The sequence below is a fragment of the Bubalus bubalis genome, chromosome 17, assembly GCF_019923935.1.
Source record: "Bubalus bubalis isolate 160015118507 breed Murrah chromosome 17, NDDB_SH_1, whole genome shotgun sequence".
Classification (NCBI taxonomy): domain Eukaryota; kingdom Metazoa; phylum Chordata; class Mammalia; order Artiodactyla; family Bovidae; genus Bubalus; species Bubalus bubalis.
The window spans coordinates 69,869,049-69,888,656 of record NC_059173.1 but is presented as its reverse complement, the minus strand read 5'-3'; the positions used below and the strand labels follow the sequence as shown (position 1 = coordinate 69,888,656).

The window sequence follows — 19,608 nt, the reverse complement described above, 5'->3', positions numbered from 1 at the left end:
AGGCTTAAAGAATAAGCACTACAAAAATAAACAGCATTACTGGGATATAATTCAGTCTCCAATTTTACTTCTAATTCTTTGTTCAACCCACACACCTATTGTCTGCTCTGCATAGGTTATTGACATCTACATCATTATTATAATCAATAACAGGAAGAAAAAAACCAGCGCTCTTAGTCTCACATAGCGACACTTTTCATATCTTCTGTAGTATCTGCAAATGAGATAAATCACGGTACAGACCATAAGGGACTTTGGAAAACAAATTCCATTAAATAAATGTAATTTACATAAAAATGGAAATTCTTCTGTGGAAAGAGCTGAAAGGCCTTTGCTAAACTCTTCTTCCCCCTTAGGAATACAAATTAAAATAGAAAAAAAAATGTTCTCTAATTTTCCCTCTCTATGATTTAAGTACATATTGCTACTAAAGATGGCAGATCAGACGTTTTCCCCTTCTCATTTGAAGGGGAAGTGATGGGCTCCTTGGAACACAGAATTGCAAGGTGAGTGGGAGCTGTATGTACCAGAGTCCTTCCCATGTCAAAGCCCACCGAATCAGTTTCACTAAATGGCATGTGATCTTTGTAGGACAATAAACAAAACAATAATAGTAAAACAGAAACTGAGACTTTTAAAAGGGACTGGGTCAATGGCATTGCACGGTTTACTCACATTCTACTCCTAGTTGATCATCATACATCATTTCAAGGAGTAGCCTTGGGCCTGTTGAAAGCACTTTCGCTTTCTCTACGCCTCCAACCTTCTTGAGATACAGGGACACAAAATGTTCCAATGTGAATTCTCATATCATATTTCATATGGTTTGGGCTATACTATTCTGAAGCTTTAATGTGTCCTAAAGAGATCTTTACACGGTACTGTTAAATCTGTCCCAAATTATCATATCTGCATCTGTCCCAGTGCAGGGTCCCTGGGAAACAGACTCTGAAAGCTTCCCTGGGAAGGACTCTCAGCACCAAGGGCTGTGGAGGAGGAAGTGGGGAGGACGCAGCAGAGGGAGGGGCAGACTGCTCTGCAGCTGAACAAAGGCCTCCAGGGCTGCCACTGGGAGCTCCAGGGCTAGGAGGGCACAGTCTCAAATAGAGGTCAGGAGTCAAGACTTTACATTCCCTCTTGAACTGGTCATTTATTTCAAGCTGACTGAGGAAGTGCCTGGGGGGACTTGGGTGGGGCTGCTCTCCCCAGCTGAGGGCAGTGCTCTGGGAAGGACTCAGTGTTCGGGGCAGCCTCTGGAAGTGTTTCAGCCCTGAAGGGAGGAGATGCAGGCTGTGCTCCACAGCATCCCCTGCAGTGCAACAGTCTATAGGCTTCATCTCCCTGGCTCCCAGCAAAGCAGCCAGTCATGATATGCAGTGTGTTTACACTTGGTGGATGCCAAGATTACTGCTTATCCTCTTTCACCACTTCTACAAGCTGCTGACAAAGGTAAGGGGCATGTTTTGTCAATTACTTATCAAGTGCTGTTTTAAATGTTGTCCATTTAGTATGGTAATCTTGCTATAGTTGTCATACCTGAGGTGTAACTAACACACACTAGCAAATCATTTTTGTAATCTTATATTTTTAATACAATTTAAATTAAAATGTTAACCCAGTGTTTCTTAACAGCGACACTTGATATTTTGGACCAGATAATTCTTTGCAAGGGGACAACATGCTACTGGTCTCTACTCACTAGAACCCAGTAGCATTTTTCCCACAGTTGTGATAGCCAAAACGTCTCCAGATATTGCCAGATGCCCCCTGGGGCCAAGTTGCCCACTGGTAAGAACCCCTGCGTCAGCCTCGAATGCCCGTATGCTAGTCACAGCACCTGGGTTTGAAATGATCGAATGCGAGCATCCTCCTCATTCTGCCGCCAAGGCAAAGACTCCTCTCTGGAGAACTATACCCAAGATTGGTGAATTTTTCCTCTTCTACAGAGAGTCACTGAGGCATGAGGTTTGAAAAATCATCCCTTGCCAAATGATTTGCTCTGCAGGTGGGCGGTGTGGTCCCGTTTGGTCTTTGCCACCTCTCCCCTCCTCTAGTACTGGTCTGTTGGCCTCCTCTGTCTTCAGGGCTCTTCTGGGGCAGGAATGAACTGAGAAGTAGGGTGCCTGATCTTGTGCTTCTTGAAGCAGCAGAACAGAAAGCTCTCCTGAGGGCACCACCCTCTCCGGAGAAAATCCTCCATGCTATCAGGGAGGAAAGGGTTAAGTTAGCAAGGTTTGGAAAGACACTAGGAATCTAAAGGAGGGAGAACACGAGCCGGCAGGCTCCATTTTTTCAACATTTATTGAGAACTTAAGTCCACATTAACCAATCTGGATATTGGATGGAAATGTAGGATGTGGCCTCTGTGCTCCAGGTTTCAGGGCTTTCATCAAAGTGCTCACACTACTGTGACGCCAGCAGAGCCTCATCTGAGAGATGTCAGCATGTCAGATTCTGCCCGCAGTCCTGCAGACTCTGCCCACAGTCCTGCAGATTCTGCCCTTTATGGTTGCCAGGACCCTGAGGGTGGTTGCCTCTCACCATCTCAGACTCAGACAAATCAAAACAATTAAAAGTCAGACATAACAAGCGAAAATAGCCATAGATTTAGCCATGCCAATAATTATGACTGCCAAAGAAAGACACTTCAATCGGCTGCCACATTTAGAGAATCATCCCCGGAAGTCAATTTACAATCCAGTGACTAGCAGACATACTCAGGTCACAAACTTGGGTGTGCGAAATACGACTTTACTTTCCTACAGCTCACCTGAACTTCTCTTTAGTCCCATATTTTTCCCAGTATGAGTCCTAAAATAACTAAGCTGATTTGGAATTACCAGTCCTAATCACAAATTTGTTTTTAGGAATAGTCTCAGTGAAATTCAGTATTTTCTGCTCTCACTTATAGAGTGGCCTTAACTCCAGGGCAAATGATTAGTCCCTGACATCTGCTGAGACATGGTGACTTTCGGTCCCTGGATGGTATCATCTCTCTTTCTTGGCACATCCTGGGCTGTCCATATCTCCGTGGGTGTCTGTCACAGAATTCTTTGCTGTTCTTTGCTGCGCAGGAGGGTGCTTCCTGTGGGCGGGGCTCTCTCTGAGGCTGCCTCAGCCTGGTCTGCAGTCCTAGCAGCTCCACATGTCCACCTCCACTTTCTTTCTGAAGTCCTGGTGGCACAGGAGCTCAGGGTGGGACTGATCATCTCTCAGATCTCCAGGTAGAAAACAAGACAAAAGTTATTCTTCTACTCTGGGTTTCCCAAAGCTAGTTTAGAGAGTTCTGTCAAACACTGCCCCCAATCCCTTACCCACCCACCCAGTCAAGCCAGAGTCTGGCAGCCCTTACTAAGGTTTGACTCTTGTTCCCTCTCCAATTCTGCCTTTCCCATCAGAGGCTTTTTTGTTGGTTTTGTTTTTGGCCATGCTGGGTCTTCGTTGCAGTGTGCAGGCTTCTGATTGCAGAGGCTTCTCTTGTTTCGGAGCAGGGCTCTAGGAGTACAGGCTTCAGTAGTTGCAGCTCTCAAGCTTAATTACTCCACTGTATGTGGGATCTTCCCAGTGCAGGGACTGAACCGGTGTCCCCTGCACTGGCAGGTGTATTCTTAACTATTGGACCACCATGGAAGTCCCCAGAGACTCTTTATTCATGACTATAAGGAGGATTATGCTCAGTCCATAAATTTTTTTTTTTCTAAATATGTTTGTCCCATACTGAGGCTATAACATTTTTGAGAAAATGCAAGTTAGGTGTCATGAATAAATGAGAACTTAGAATGGCAAAATATATTTATTAATAAATGTTTAAGTACATCTGTTTGCGAGAAACTGATATATCATCTTCCTAACAAAGAGCAATCTACCTCAGGGACCAGAGATATTGAAGGCTGATTTAGGGAAAGAGACCATTCTAAATTTTTTAAAACCAGGAATGACTCATCAGAGGAGGCCTCTGATAGAAAGGAAGCCAGTCACAGGGAACAGATTGTCTCCAGTCCTCACTTAGGGCATGCCCATTCCTGTAAAGCGGGTCCTGCCCACTGAACTCTGTGGACAATTTTTTAAAAACATGTACAAAAATTGACAGAAATTTGACAACCTAATGATTGACAACAAACATATTTTAAACTCAATAAAAGTAAAATAGAAACAGAAAAAACACTTTGTTTTGATGTGATATTCTAAAGCAACCAACTCTGAAAGCCATTACTAACAAGAGACAAGTAAAAGGTAATTATCTAAAGGAAAACAGATGTAAGCCCCTTTACAATGACATTCTCCGTTTTCCCTAGTGTATTCATTACCCTCCCTAAACAAAATATCAGACACTTGATCCATGGGAAAATTTGTTCTCCACTAACCTGGGTTCACAGATTGTGATACCCCACCCTCTGAGTTGGGGTAGAGCTAGAACATTGGAGAGATAGTTGTTTTGAACCAGCTCTGCTTTATATATATCATTTTAGTTTTGTAACGGTGAAGTGTTTTGTTCCCTGTGCCATTAAAGTGGCCGTTTAACTGAAAGGCTCGTGGCCACAAGGACTAATGGGGTCTTCTATTTTCAAGAATATTGAACAATAAGAGGATGTAGATGTTGAAAGAATTTTTAAGACTGGTCATAATTAGAAATTATAGTGAGTGAATTTTCCTGTGTTTAGACAAACCTCTATAATATTCATCAACTAGTAAATATTTGAATAAACATTTAAAATATATCCTACCCATGTTTTTCAATTTAAAAAACAAGTTTATTATGTTCAGCTATAAAATAATTTTCACATAATTTTAAAACTCAATTTAGGCATTATAGCCTATTATAATTTTGAAAATTATATTTTAAAACTGGATATGTCTGTCAACTGAAAAAATACACAACTTAAAAGTTGAAGATTATGTTTTATTTAGCAGACCTTCTGAGGTCTTCAAGTCCAGGAGGCATCCTCTCAGATAGTTCTACGGGACTGCTTCCAAGAGGTAAGGGAGGAACCAGGATATATAGTTTTTGCAACAAAGATCAGGGTAGTCAGAACATCAAAAAAAAAAAAAAAAAAATCACTGTTAATTAAAGAAAACTTCCCAGGTGGCTCAGACAGTAAAGAATCTGCCCACAGTGCAGGAGACCTGGGTTCAATCCTTGGGTCGGCAATATGCCCTGGAGAAGACAATGGCAACCCACTCCAGTATTCTTGCCTGGAGAATTCCATAGGCAGAGGAGTCTGACAGGCTATAGTCTGTGGGGAAGCAGAGTTGGACATGACTGAGCAAATAACACATGCCAATGTCCTAAGTTAATGTATTTAGTGCTTTTCTATGTATGAAAAGATGCAAAAGTTTGGGCTCATTGAAATCATTCATTTGATACGCATCTCAGCTCTCTGGGGAACGTATCCTGTGCTTTCTCATCCTGCGTCCCCTCGGGGTGCACCATTGGGGGTGCCTGCAGTGGTTGACTGCTTGATGGCAGGCATTTGTTTCCACCCTGAGTCTCCTCAGGGCTCACCATCAGGGGCGATGGCTTGATGACTGCAACACCCTTTGTTTACTGATATAGCAGCCAATGTTTCTCATTCACTGATCCTTGAAGCTCCTTCATTGTGTCTACCACTAGTAGGCAGCACCGGGAAGTCGAGCAGGTGATCCAGGGCACAGTCATAGGCAAACAGAAGCAATAGAACAGCCACTCAATCAACAAAGCTTAATTTGAAAACTGTAATTTTAAAGGGCTGCTTAGAATGCAGATGATCACCAGGGCCACTTTGTAAGTCCCCAGTTGAAGATGTTAGGATTTCTATCAGCATGGATCCCTGATTGATTCTACAGATGAGGGATGACTTGCAAACCTGGCCATTTATTTACCTGAGTAAGATATAAACTTCTATTGACTTTGATCCATTTCACCATGTTGGGGTTATTTATTGCAGCAGTTAGACTGCCCTAGTATTTGACATTAGCATAGTATTTGACATGGGCTTCCCTGATAGCTCAGTTGGTAAAGAATCCACCTGCAATATGGAAGACCTGGGTTTGATCCATGGGTTGGGAAGATCCCCTGGAGAAGGGAAAGGCTACCCACTCCAGTATTCTGGCCTGGAGAATTCCTTGGACTGTATAGTCCATGAGGTCGCAAAGAGTCGGACACGACTGAGCAACTTGCACTTTCACTTTTGCTTAGTATTTGACATTAGCATCATAAGTAGATTGATGGCAATAGACAGAGATGGATGAACTGATGAATGAAGACTTTTGAGATGAAATAACAACATTAATGGACAGGAAAACATTTTCCATTAGAGAAAAAGAGAAGGTATGATAACAAAATGGGAATAAGATGAAAAGCCTCTTGATGAAAGTGAAAGAGGAGATTGAAAAAGTTGGCTTAAAGCTCAACACTCAAAAAATGAAGATCTTGGCATCCAGTCCTGTCACTTCATGGCAAATAGATGGGGGAACAATGGAAATGGTAACAGACTTTATTTTCTTGGGCTCCAAAATCACTGCAGATGGTGCCTGCAGTCATGAAATTAAGATGCTTGCTCCTAGGAAGAAAAGCTATGACAAACTAGACAGCCTATTAAAAAGCAGAGACATTACTTTGCTGACAAAGGCCCGTTTAGTGAAAGCTATGGTTTTCCCAGTAGCCATGTATGGATGTCAGAGTTGGACCATAAGGAAAGCTGAGTGCCAAAGAACTGATGCTTTTGAACTGTGGTGTTGGATAAGACTCTTGAGAGTCCCTTGGACTGCAAGGAGATCAAGCCAGTCAATCCTAAAGGAAATCAATCCCAAATATTCACTGGAAGGACTAATGCTAAAGCTGAAGCTCCAACCTTTTGGCCACCTGATGTGAAGAACTGACTCATTTTAAAAGACCCTGATTCTGGGAAAGATTGAAGACAGGAGGAGAAGGGAATGAAAGAGGATAAGATGATTGGATGGCATCACTGACTCTATGAACTTGAGTTTGAGTAAGCTTTGGGAGTTGGTGATAGACAGGGAAGCCTGGCATGCTGCAGTCCATGGGGTCACAAAGAGTCAGACATGGCTGAGCAACTGATCTGACTGACTGGCCTATAGTAAGTGTTTAATAATAGGTAATGATTACTGATTGTAGAAAGAAAAAATTACAACCTTCAAAAATAAATGTAAAAAAGTAGGCTTAAAAAAAATAAATAAAGGGAATAGGGCTATAGGTCATCATCCCAAAAAAAGTAGTGCTAATTTGTTCTTAGGTTTGGTGCTTCTCAAACAGGCCTTCTTAGAAGGAAATGCAATGCTACCAAAGTAACAACAGAATCTGGTTTTATCTCCTTTCTCATTTGCAGAAGGTTCAAAGTTCATTTAACTGATAGCTTTCAGTTATAGCCTGGGATGGCAGCCTCTCCGAGAGCTCTGAAGGACTGTTCTTAAAACATAAGGGGGAAACCAGGATACTTAGGAGTTTTCGCTGGGAAGAAAAAAGTAATTGAACATCAAGAGATTACTGCTAATCACAAAAATCAGTCATTTCAGATTAATGATTTTAGTGCTTTTCTGCACATGGGGAGATGCAAGGGTCTGGGCTTATTGAATCATTCCTTTGATATACATCTTAACTATCTAGAGCCAGTACCAGTTTTTCTACATTCTGAATATCTCAGGGTGCACAATCAGCAGTACCTACAATGGGCTTTACAGCAGCAGCATCCTTTGTTTACTGAAACAGCAGACAGAATACAATCTTTGACCTCAGTACTTTCAAATAAGCTGCCAACAGTAGACGAGTCAGAAATCCTCAAGCCTTGTATTTATGATCCATATTTAAATTAGATTAGCTATCTCATCCCATCAAGAAGATAAATATTCAGTTCTGGAACTGGGAGGCCAGCCTATGGTCCTGACTTACACCCACAGGATATAAGTCCTTTGCCATGTCCATGAAGTAAGGCTCCTGGAGTACCTGCACCAGTTGGCCACATGCTGCTGTAGCTGGGTCTCCTGCACTGACTGAAACCTCCCCCGTGACTTCCTCCATCCCACAAATTGGCCAACACAACCTTGAAGGAACCATTACTATCAAATGAGTCTTTGAGATGAGAATACATCAAGGCGCATGACTCCCAGGCAGTGGGTAGGGAAGACTGGGGCAAAATGAGGCCAGGCAAAGTGTGGCAAGGGTGAAGTGAGGCATAAGAATTGGCCAGAGTCAGCCAAGGCCCCATCCGGCAGGCAGCCCTGCCAGGTACCTGGATCCTAGAAATGAGGGAGGCAGAGTGAGCACAGATGATGGTCCACAGAAACAGAGTGTCTGCCTGCTGCAGCACCCGAAGATCACAGGCCCTGATGAGGGCCTCTTCCAGAGGGAAAGGATGATGCAGTATCCACTGAGGGGTGGTTCCACAACCCCAGTCCACACCAAAACAGGCGCCTATAACAGTTCCTGTATACAATGGCCTGATATAGTCAGCCCTCCTACCTGGGAGCCAGAATGCCACCGTAGAAGTAGGACTGTATATGTATATTGGACTTTTGGAGCAGACACACCCAGGTTCCAGTCCATGGTTGTAATTCACCAGTTGAGTAACTTGCAAAATTTATATGTCAGAGCCTCCATTTCCTCGTGTAAATGGTAATAGCAAACCAATCTTGCAAACTTCCTATTGCTCTTGTTTAGTCGTTAAGTCATGTCTGACTCTTTTGCAATCCAATGGGCTGTAACTCACCAAGCTCCTCTGTTCATAGAATTTCCTAGGGAAGAATACTGGAGTGGGTTGTCATTTCCTTCTCCGGGGGATCTTCCCGACCCAGGAATCAAATCCTCTTGCATCTCCTGCCTTGGAAAGCAGATTCTTTACCACTGAGCCACCAGGAAATCCCAAACTTCCTATACAGATACATGAAATAAGCATGTAAATAGCTATCATAGTAAGCACTCAATATATATTAGTTGTTGTCATTATTGTAGTCGTTCTTCTGTTTTCTTTCCATCTTCTCCTTTTCACTTTCTAGCATTTAAAAGGACACTTCCCCTGTTTTGCCATTTAAACTTTATTTCCTTCATGTCCCTAAGGGCTCTCAGTCTCAGCTCTAGGCAGGAGTCTGTGACTTACAGAATCTGAGGGGCACTTGAGGGTTAACAGAGGACAGAGCAAGGGGACCTCTTCTTGGGTTATGCAAAGGAAGTGACATCATCACTTCCTGAATCACAGAAAAACCTAAAAAAAATCATCTCAGGAAAAAATTTTAAAACATTTCACTGTAATCTTGGTACACTGTTGTTCATACATTCATGGAATGCGTAGACAAATTTACCAAATTTCGTCATAGCTAAAAAAATGTCATTCATGAATATTTTAAAATATTATGGAAATGTCTACTAATCTTGATATTTTTTTGAAATGAAATTCTGCTGCTTTTTGTGTGAACTAACTCATGAATAATTAAACGTTTCAAGTTTTCCAGTTCGCACACCAAGGGGCCCCTAGAAATTAGTGAGTGAACTAATGAGCCTTGACTTTCTCAATTGTAAGAATCTAAATGTGTTTCATTCTAGAACTAGAATGTTCTTTCATTTTATGATTAATACATCCAAATTAATTAATCCAAATCTGGATTTGGTATATAAATACCCAGGAAGAGAGATTTATATATTGATAAAAACACAAATATTTGAAATGAAAATGTGGAAATTGGCCAGCAGTTAATGAAAGCCTCCAATGTGCTGACATCTGACAGCTGTCTGGCAAGTTTACAGTCAAAACTGGATTGGAGAACAAAGGATGTAAAAGGACAAAGCTCTTTGGGAAAATACATCACTAAACAGCACTTACATGGTGGGATAGGCGTCCTGAGCAATGGAGAACAAAGGATGTAAAAGGACAAAGCTCTTTGGGAAAATACATCACTAAACAGCACTTACATGGTGGGATAGGCGTCCTGAGCAGAACTGACTGAGAGAATACTAGTGCCTGAGGACACAGTGTCTGTGGACATACTGGCCTCCTGAGCAGTTCATGTAGATAATCAAACATGAATAGACCTTGAAGTATGCAAGTGTTAGCAGCCGGGTTGTGTCCGACTCTTTGTGACCCCATGGACTATAGCCCAACAGGCTCCTCTGTCCATGGGATTCTCCAGGCAAGGATACTGGAATGGTTTGCCATTTCCTTCTCCATGGGATCTTCCACACCCAAGGATTGAACCTGGGTCTTCTGCATTGCAGGCAGATTCTTTACCATGAAGTGTAACACAAAATGGCAATGAATTAATGGGCTGGTCATCCTCAGATCACTAAACTCCACAGACAAATGGAATGGGAACCAGAGCAGAAGAACCAGAGCAATCTGTATCAATCACTTCACTGAAATGGATTTAAAACAATAAGGGGAAAGAAGAAATTCTGCAATTTTTCCTTCACTCATTCATTCCTTTAATCAACATGCACTTTTAGAACGCATCTGATGTTCAGAGTGTGGCAGCAACCACCTAATGTTTACATGTCCTTTTTTGGTCTATTTTTGTCACTTGTATCCCTCTTCCAGAAAGCAAATTCCATTTTGCCAAATTATTTCTCTGTTCAAATCTTTAGCAGTATAGCCAATTTCAACTCTTCCTTGGACAGGAGAGCACCAAACATAGAGATATATAAACCAGAAAAATGGATTGTAGCCTTGTTTATAAGGGCAAAACCTAAAACAAAAGGAATATTCATCAGTGGGAGAAAAATCGACTATACTGTGGTATATCTACGACATGAAAGACTGCAGCTTTTTAAAAGAATGATTTCAATCCATACCAATGAACTTGAAGGAACCTTTACAAGTTGTTGTTGACTTACCAAAGTAACAGGAGAGATGTATGCATAATGAATTCTACTTTTGTAAAACAATGACTTAAAAACTGCCCTATAAGGTGCATTTATATATGATTACGTGCACTGGTAGGGACATGGGGAGATACACACACGGAAAGTAAAACCGACAAAGTGGAGAGAGGACAAAAAATAAAAAATTTAAGATGTTACATTCAAAAACAGCATGTTTCATACATAATTTAAATAAAAATTTAAGGTCTGTGGTGTATAGGCATAAAATGTTAATGGTAGTTAACTCAGGGTGATAGAACTTTAGATAGCTTCTGTTTTCTTCCTTACACTTTGAACTTTTCAACTTTACAATATTTGAAAATCTGTCAATATTACAAAAAAATTTTACATGTTATAATAAATCACCAGGACACAGATTCCTCACACTAGAGTTGTTTTTAAAAAAGTCCTGAATACTGGGTTGTTTTCCATATTTTCTTTTTTATTATTTTATTGAAGCATATTTGATTTTTAATAGTATATGTTATAGGTGTACAACATAGTAATTAACAATTTTAAAGGTTATACTATATTTACATTTATTATAAAATATTGGCTATATTCCCCATGTTGTACAATGTATCTTTCTAGTTGGTACCTCTTATCCCTTACTCCTATATTTCCCCTTCCCTTTCCCCATTGGTGACCACTAGTTTGTTCTCTATATCTGTGAGTTTGCTTATTTTCTGTTTTATTTACAAGCTTGATGTATTTTTTAGATTCCATGTTATATATGCTATCATACAGTATTTGTTTTTCTCTGTCTGACATTTCACTTAGTGTAATGGCCTCCAAGTCCATGCATGTTGCTGCAAATGGCAAAATTTCATTCTTTTTTTATATAGCTGAGTATTATTTTATTGTGTATATATGTTGTTGTTCAGTCGTTAAGTCATGTCCAACTCTTTGCAACCCCATGAACTCCAGCATGCCAGGCTTCCCTGTCCTTCACTATCTCCCAGGGTTTGCTCAAACTCATGTCCACTGAGTCAGTAATGCCATCCAACCATCTCACCTTCTGTTGCTCCCTTTTCCTCTTACCCTCAGTCTTTCAAAGTATCAGGGTCTTTTCCAGTGAGTTGGCTCTTTGCATCAGATGGCCAAAGTATTGGAGCTTTAGCTTCAGAATCAGCCTTTCCAATTAATATTCAGGGTTGAAGGATTGACTGGTTTGATCTCCTTGATGCCCATGGAACTCTCAAGATTCTTTTTCAACACTACAATTCAAAAGCAGCAATTCTTCAGTGCTCAGCCTTCTTTATGGTTCAACTCTCTCATCCATACATGACTTCTAGAAAAACCATAGTTTTGACTATGCAGACCTTTGTTGGCAAAATGATGTCTCTGCTTTTCAATATGCTGTCTAGGTTTGTCATAGCTTTTCTTCGAAGGAGGAAGTATGGCTTGCAGTCACCATCCACAGTGATTTTGGAGCCCAAGAAAAGAAAACCTTTCACTGTTTCTACTTTTTCCTAATCTATTTGCCATGAAGTGATGGGACCCAATGTCATGATCTTAATTTATTGAATGTTGACTTTTAAGCCAGCTTTTTCACTCTCTTCTTTCACCCTCATCAAGAGGTTCTTTGGTTCCTCTTCACTTTCTGTCATTAGAGTGGTATCATATGCATACATGAGGTTGTTGGTATTTCTTCCAGATATCTTGATTCCAGCTTGTGATTCATCCAGCCCAGCATTTTGCATGATGTACTATGCATATAAATTAAATAAGCAGGGTGACAGTATACAGCTTCTATGTACTCCGTTCCCAATTTTGAACCAGTCCATTGTTCCATGTCTGGTTCTAACTGTTGTTTCTTGACCTGCATACAGGTAAGGTGGACTGGTATTCCCATCTCTTTAAGAATTTTCCACAATTTGTGGTGATCCACACTGTCAAATGCATGTATCACATCTTTTTTTATCCATTCATCTGTTGATGGACACCTAATTTGCTATCATATTTTGGCAATTGTAAATAATATTGCTATGAATATTGGGGTGCATATATCCTTTCTAATTAGTGTTTTGTTTTTTTTTTTCAAATATACACCTTTTGGATATATGTGCTTCCTGTATTTTGCACAAGAAGATGTGGGCTGATAATACTAATGCTGATTTTCCAGTGTAAGCCACATGACTACAATATTACACTACATCCTATACATCTATACATCCTATTCAAGGTTCATTTTATCATTTGTTTGGATTTAATTCTATTATGGAAACCAGCATGTTCATTAGAGCTCATGTGAATCTTATTCACAAGCTTGGAAAGGATCATGTAATTGCTTTCCAGGCCCTAACTTCTCCTAAGTGATCATTCTGCCGAAACAGTTCTGATATCTCTCTCTCCTACCCCTTACCCAGCATATAACAGAACAATGTAATGATGATATCCCTCTTATTGCTCTATGTATCTTGAGGATTTCAGCTAAGTTTGCACAGGCCAGTGATCATAAATTGACCAGAACCTGATTAACAATGCAGAACAAGGTGGCAGAAAAGTTCCATTTATTTTGTCCTAACAGAAAGAACCAAGCACAATGATTACAAAAAATTTTCACAAATGTTAAAAATGAATTTTAGCTTTTCAAAAGCATTATATATGACTGAAAGTGAGATTGTTAGTCATTCAATCATGTCCGACACTTTGCAATCCAATGCACTGTAGCCCACCAGGCTCCTCTGTCCATGGGATACTCGAGGTAAGAATACTGGAGTGGATTTCCATTCTTTCCCCGAGGGGACCTCCCCAAACCAGGGACCAAACCCTGGTCTCCTGCATTATAGGCACACTCTTTACCATCTGAGCCACCTACATGCTTGACTACAATGAGTCAAGCATTTAAAAGTTCACTCAGACTCTTTATACTGAGTATAAACCAAGTAAGCTAAACTCTAAATGGGTGGGGCTCCCAAAGGCGAGATTTGTAATGATAATGAATACTCTGCAGTGGCACCAGAAACAGAGGAGTTCATCCATCGGACACGATTGTCCCTCCTCCAAGATCAAGCAGCATTGCAAAAGACACAGGCCAGATGGCCTCCACGGTGGTCCAACTCATGAAAATTCATGAATTAATTAGGTATGTTGTTCTCTATTTTTTGCATACATCATCCCTTGACTTTAACACATTTGTTGAGTGTTTAACTGTGTTCTAAGTATTGGCAACTAAGCAACAACAAAAAGTTTTAATAGATAAGGAAACTGAAGCAGACAGATTTTAAAACATATTTAAGCCAAACAACTGACAAAGTAAATCAAAATTTCTTATCTGTGGAACCTTTTCAGGACTTTCTGAAGGCAGGGGCATTTTTTATTCATTTCTATATGTCTAGTAGGTGGGACGCTTGAGCCAGCATGTAAGAGGCTTTTGGTAAAATATCTGTTGGATAGATCGATGACTCCATCCACTAGAGTATTGTCCTTTACATTCTATTAAAAAAATGAAGGAAAGTTATTAACATGGGATATCCAGAGCCTGCAGAAAGAAATACAACATGGATTAAACCAATCAATTTTAATTCCAAATGTTTTAAATGCAAACATTTCCCAATGATTAGAAGACAGTGCTGTAAAAAATGTAATTACACATTCATTTTGATGGGTCCTTTCATTTGTCCTCCTTGTACACATATTTTTATAATAATTATCATAATGGAAGACTGTAGGGAGTCCCATGGCAACAGGGCTTCTGCTTTGTCAAGAAGAGACACACGGTTTCCATCATTTTGTGATTTACTTTACTGATGAAGCAAGGAAGAGGCACTACAGGAAGAGAGAAAATGGAAAACAAGGAAAATCATTATCTCAGTGAATCATCAATATTTTCTAGGTGGATGCATCCATGGAGTTAATAAATTGGTAGGCAGGGCTGAAGTATCTCCTATTCTCCTGCTCCCTCCCACAGTTTATTCACTGTCTTCCCTATCCTCTCTGCAAACAGGGAGAGCCCAGCCCTAGCAGCTTCCAGAGCCACCCACAACAGGAATGCATCAGTAAGCACCCACAGTTTCCTTTGGCTTCTCTCTCTGAGCTCCCTGATTCCCTTCCTGTCTTCTGATCACTGCTCCCCTGCCCGTCCCTCTCAGCCATCATCCTCCAAGGTTCCATCACAGTTCTTCGCATCCAGGCACCTAGCACAGCCTCCCCTTGATGCTGCAACGTCAACACTTCTGCTTTCGCAAATCTGGATTTTCAGCCCCAACTCTCTCAAGGGCCCACAGCTTGCCTTTCTGCCTTTGTGCTTGCCTTATTCCAAAAGGGAAATTACATCATAGGTCAAACACTGCAGAAAGGTGAACAAAGGGAAGAAATGAAATAAGGCTTTGGGATCTAGGAGATCACTGATGATGTGCAAGAGAGCATTTCTATGAAATGTCAAGAGAAGCCATATTAGGAAGCTATGTATTGTCCACCAGCCAAAAACAACTTCCTTAACTTCTAATCTCTTCATATTTTGATGTTACTCCTGTTATCTAATCTTTAAATTCCTACTCCTCACTAATTCCAAATCTCAGTCACTCTCATGCTTTCCTTCCTATCTTTATTATACTGTTGTTAGCTATGTTTCATCCATTTATGGAGGTTCATGTTTTACCCTCTCTGCTAGTGTTTCAGAGTCTTCTGACTTACTGAGTTCAGTGGATCATACTGAACCATTGCACTTTGACATGCGTGTGTGCTCAGTCACTCAGTCATGTCTGACTATTTGCAACTCTATGGACTGTAACCCACAAGGCTCCTCTGTCCATGGAATTTCCCAGGCAAGAATACTGGAGTGGGTTGCCATTTCCTTCTCCAGGGGATCTTCCTGACCCAGGGATTAAACTCACATCTCCTGCATTGGCAGGTGGATTCTTGACCACCACACCACCTCGGAAGCTTGCATCTTGATATATCCTAGTCTATTCTCCTTTTCTTGTTAAGTGAACTTAATTCAATTTCATTATCTGCAGTTCTTAGAATAGACCATATTTGTAGGTAATACTACAATTTGTATTTAATATGGGTGAGAATTAGCTTCTACCCCACAACCTCTCCACTGAGAATAAATTCTGTCACATAAATATATTTACTATACAAATATTCATTAGCAAGTAGACAAACAAATATTCATATAACCTGTGTGTAAGCTCCATAAATTCTAGTTCTTTATGTTTTTATTGCTCCAATTACCATCATACATTTAATGTCTAATTAAGGCAAAATGATATCTACTTCAGTGGTAGGATTCTGTTTCCATTACAGTTGACATCAGGAAACCAGAATCCTTTGACTCAAATGCTGGACCTAGACAATTAAGGATTAAATTTTGAATGTCATGCTTTCAAGCCTTGCTCTATATCCCACTCATGCAAGAGTAGGACAGTCTTTAGTTTATGGTAACCAATCTACACAATTTGGGTACCTTTAATTTCACCAGTGAGAACTCATTTCTGACACTTAGAACGTTATTAAGCAAAGGATCTGATGTCAATTGATTTTGTTCATTTAACACTTACACAGCACTTACTCTGTGGCATATAGTGCTCTAAAAACTATATGTGTTAACTCATTTAATCCTCTTGGCAGTCTACAACATAGTCATTAGTATATTCCCAGTTTACAGGCTCAGAAATTGAAGTGCAGGTAATTTAAATTCCTGAGATATTATAACTGGTAAATAACAGAACCAAGACTCCAATGGGGGCGGTCTGATTCTAGGGTTCACAGTCCCCCTAAGTCCTCTGCCCCTCTGGATAATGGAAGCATTTAGAGATGTTAATGTTACTTCTGAGGTACAGGCTTCCTGATTAGAAATGCTAGCTGATCTAGTGAATATACTAGGATGACTTGGGTTGTGGCTTAAGCTGACTAATAATGACAGCCATTATGACCCACTGTCTATATCAAAGTATTTTAAAGTGAATAACTAACACTAGTTAATTCTATGCTTTGTTAGTATGTTAGTGAAGAAGGCTGGTTTTTACAAAAGCCTACTTATTTAGGTTTGTAGATCTTCTGTCTCCAACTCTACTGCTTATGCCTTGTGCTGGCAACCATTCAAGGTACTTTAGAATGTGTAGAATTATACAATCTATATATAAAGGGCCTTGGAGCTCAACTAGTTTACCCTTCTGAACTTTTTAATTCTCTGTTTACATCATCCTGTCAGATGATTGTGGAGCTTTTGTTTGAATAATGCCTTTGGAGGATACTCGCTGTCTTGGGGCAGCCATCTAACTGGTAGACATTTCTGCTTATAAGAAGATTCTTTATGTTAAGTAAGATTTGTTTTTTCCCAAACCTCCAACAAATTGACCACGTTTCTATGTGGCCCTTAAGGGACAGAACTTATGAAAACAAGACATGCTCCCTCACAAAATAATAAAAAAAAATACAATGTTTCCTGAGGTTGCACACTGCCCTCATGAAGGATGCTTGTCACATGAGAAGGGTTCATTGTGATAGGCATAACAGAGCAGCAAGTCCACAAATGCAGGACTCAGAGGAGAGAGTTCGATGAGGACTGGTGTTGTCAAGGAGGGTTTGGCAGACACGACACCAGAATGGCCAGGTTCACAGCAAGCAAGCAATATGTTTTGTTGATGGATGAATTGAGCTGGTATTAGGCAATCTGGTATCTAAGCATGGTTCCTTTTATCATGATTCCTGATTCCTGCTTTTGATTGATCATGACTCAAGACCAGCTGTGGAAATACACCAAAGATGGCTAATTGCTAACTTCTTGCAGTTTGAGGCAGAAACACAAATCAGCAACCCTTGCAAGATCGTTTCACACTTCTGAATCTGCCCCCAGAGAGCTGCTGATTTTGAATTGCAAGTTGCTGATTGCTAAGTGATCCATATGGAACAAGGCTGTTATTCATTCCTGAGCAAAGTATGGATAACAAGTTAGAGGTTTGTCCAAGTTAGAAAACCTGATGCTATGAGCCAACTCATTGGAAAAGATTCTGATACTGGGAAAGACTGAAGGCATGTGGAGAAGGGGAAGACAGAGGATGAGATGGTTGGATGGCATCACTGACTCAATGGACATGAGTTTGAGCAAGCTTTGGGAATTGGTGATGGACAGGGAAGCCTGGCGTGCTGCAGTCCATGGGGTCGCAAAGAATCAGACATGACTGAGTGACTGAATAACCACAGAAAACCTCAGTCTTCATATTGATAGTAAGAATAATGGAACGAATATTACTAACAAGAACGCTTGAGCAATACTTCACAACTGTAAATATTCAGTACTTTTAACTCAGAATCATACAGCATTCTTGATATGAATAAAAAAACTCATAGAAGTCGTGATGCTTCTAAAATCAAACATATGGTATATACCAGACATGATACAAGAGGTCAAATATTCAGACATTCAATTTAAACAGTAAATCTAGAACCAATAATGAACAGATGTTGACATGTATGCACCTAAGATTTATGCATTTTACTATGTAAAAATTTCATCCCAATAAAAATATGCTTTAGTAAGAGTCATAAAGCGGTGATTGAACCAGTAAAGTAGTAAAGATGAGTAATAAATGGAAAAAGAAATTAATCTATGAGCATCTCCTATGAGCTCTACCCCTTGGTCATCCAGTTCTGTACATCATTTTATTTATTACCCACCCCAGATTCAGGGAGCTGCATTTACAGATAATATAAGTCCTAGAGAGGAAATCTGACTTTCTGGGATATCTAAGAAAACAATACAAGTGTGGATAACCCCAAAATCCATGTTCTGTGCTATTATTTTTTTCCCCAAATTGTGCTAGGGATACTACTGGCAGAGCATGAGGTGACTTCTGGTGCACATCTTCTAAGTGCCATGTGTCAGTTTAAGGTACTTTGGGAGAATAAAGCATTTAAAAGCATTATACAAATGCCTTTAAAAATAAATTTAGGTTTTTAAAGGTGGCTCAATTTTAAGAAAAATATGAAATATTACAAATAACAATATAATTGGCCTGCAGATGTGTTGCCTGGAGAATCCCAGGGATGGGGGAGCCTGGTGGGCTGCCATCTGTGGGGTCTCACAGAGTCGGACACGACTGAAGTGACACGGCAGCAGCAGCAGCAGCAGATGTGTTACCACATGATGTCATGGCAAAAATAATAACAGTAACATGGAATGACTAAAACTTGAGAAAACTAGAGTTATATCATGTTGCATCCCCACAGGCAGCAATTAACTTGGCTAACAGCTTAACCTGAACCCTGAACAGTTCTCCACAATACATTCCACACACGCTAAAGAAAATAATTCCAGAAAAGCTTAAATCAGAAGAACAGAAATGAAACTTTAAGAGGTTTTTGTTGATAAACATACTCTACATAAATTTATATATATTCTCTCTGTTGCCTGTCTCCTCTTAGTTCCCATTTGTTTCATGCTGGGTCATTTGATTTTCCCTAATAACAGGGTGGCCTTTGAGGAACCAGCAAATTTGGAGCACAGGAAAAGAGAAAACCTATTCCACAGGCTATCCAGAAAAAGTTAATGATTATAAATACAATATTAATATTTTTATTCCTGCAACCAAGTCAAAAATAGTAAACAGACCAGGGTCCAATGACCCTCCTTCAAAATATTAAAGAGAGTTTGATGAGAAAAGAGCAAAAAGCTATTCCAAGGATATTGGAGAGCCCAGGGTACTAAATTATTCACTTATTTAACACATATTAGTTGATAAATTATTGTGGCCAACGACTTTCTTATTTGGTGAGGATATAATGTTGGAGAAAAAAACCCCTGGTGCTTCTAGTAG

General features: G+C 40.2%; 1 long non-coding RNA gene across 2 annotated transcripts in view; it reads left to right on the top strand.

Moving 5' to 3' along the window:
- Positions 1-1,053: 1,053 nt before the first annotated feature.
- Positions 1,054-19,608, top strand: part of LOC123330029 — a 75,035-nt gene continuing 56,480 nt past the window's right edge. Inside the window, exons 1-2 of one of the 2 annotated variants that reach the window (XR_006545722.2) lie at positions 1,054-1,449; positions 13,800-13,931. This is a non-coding gene — a long non-coding RNA (uncharacterized LOC123330029). Of the gene's footprint in view, positions 1,450-13,799; positions 17,306-19,608 lie in introns of those variants that run through there. The other variant, XR_006545721.2, reaches the window with a different exon arrangement.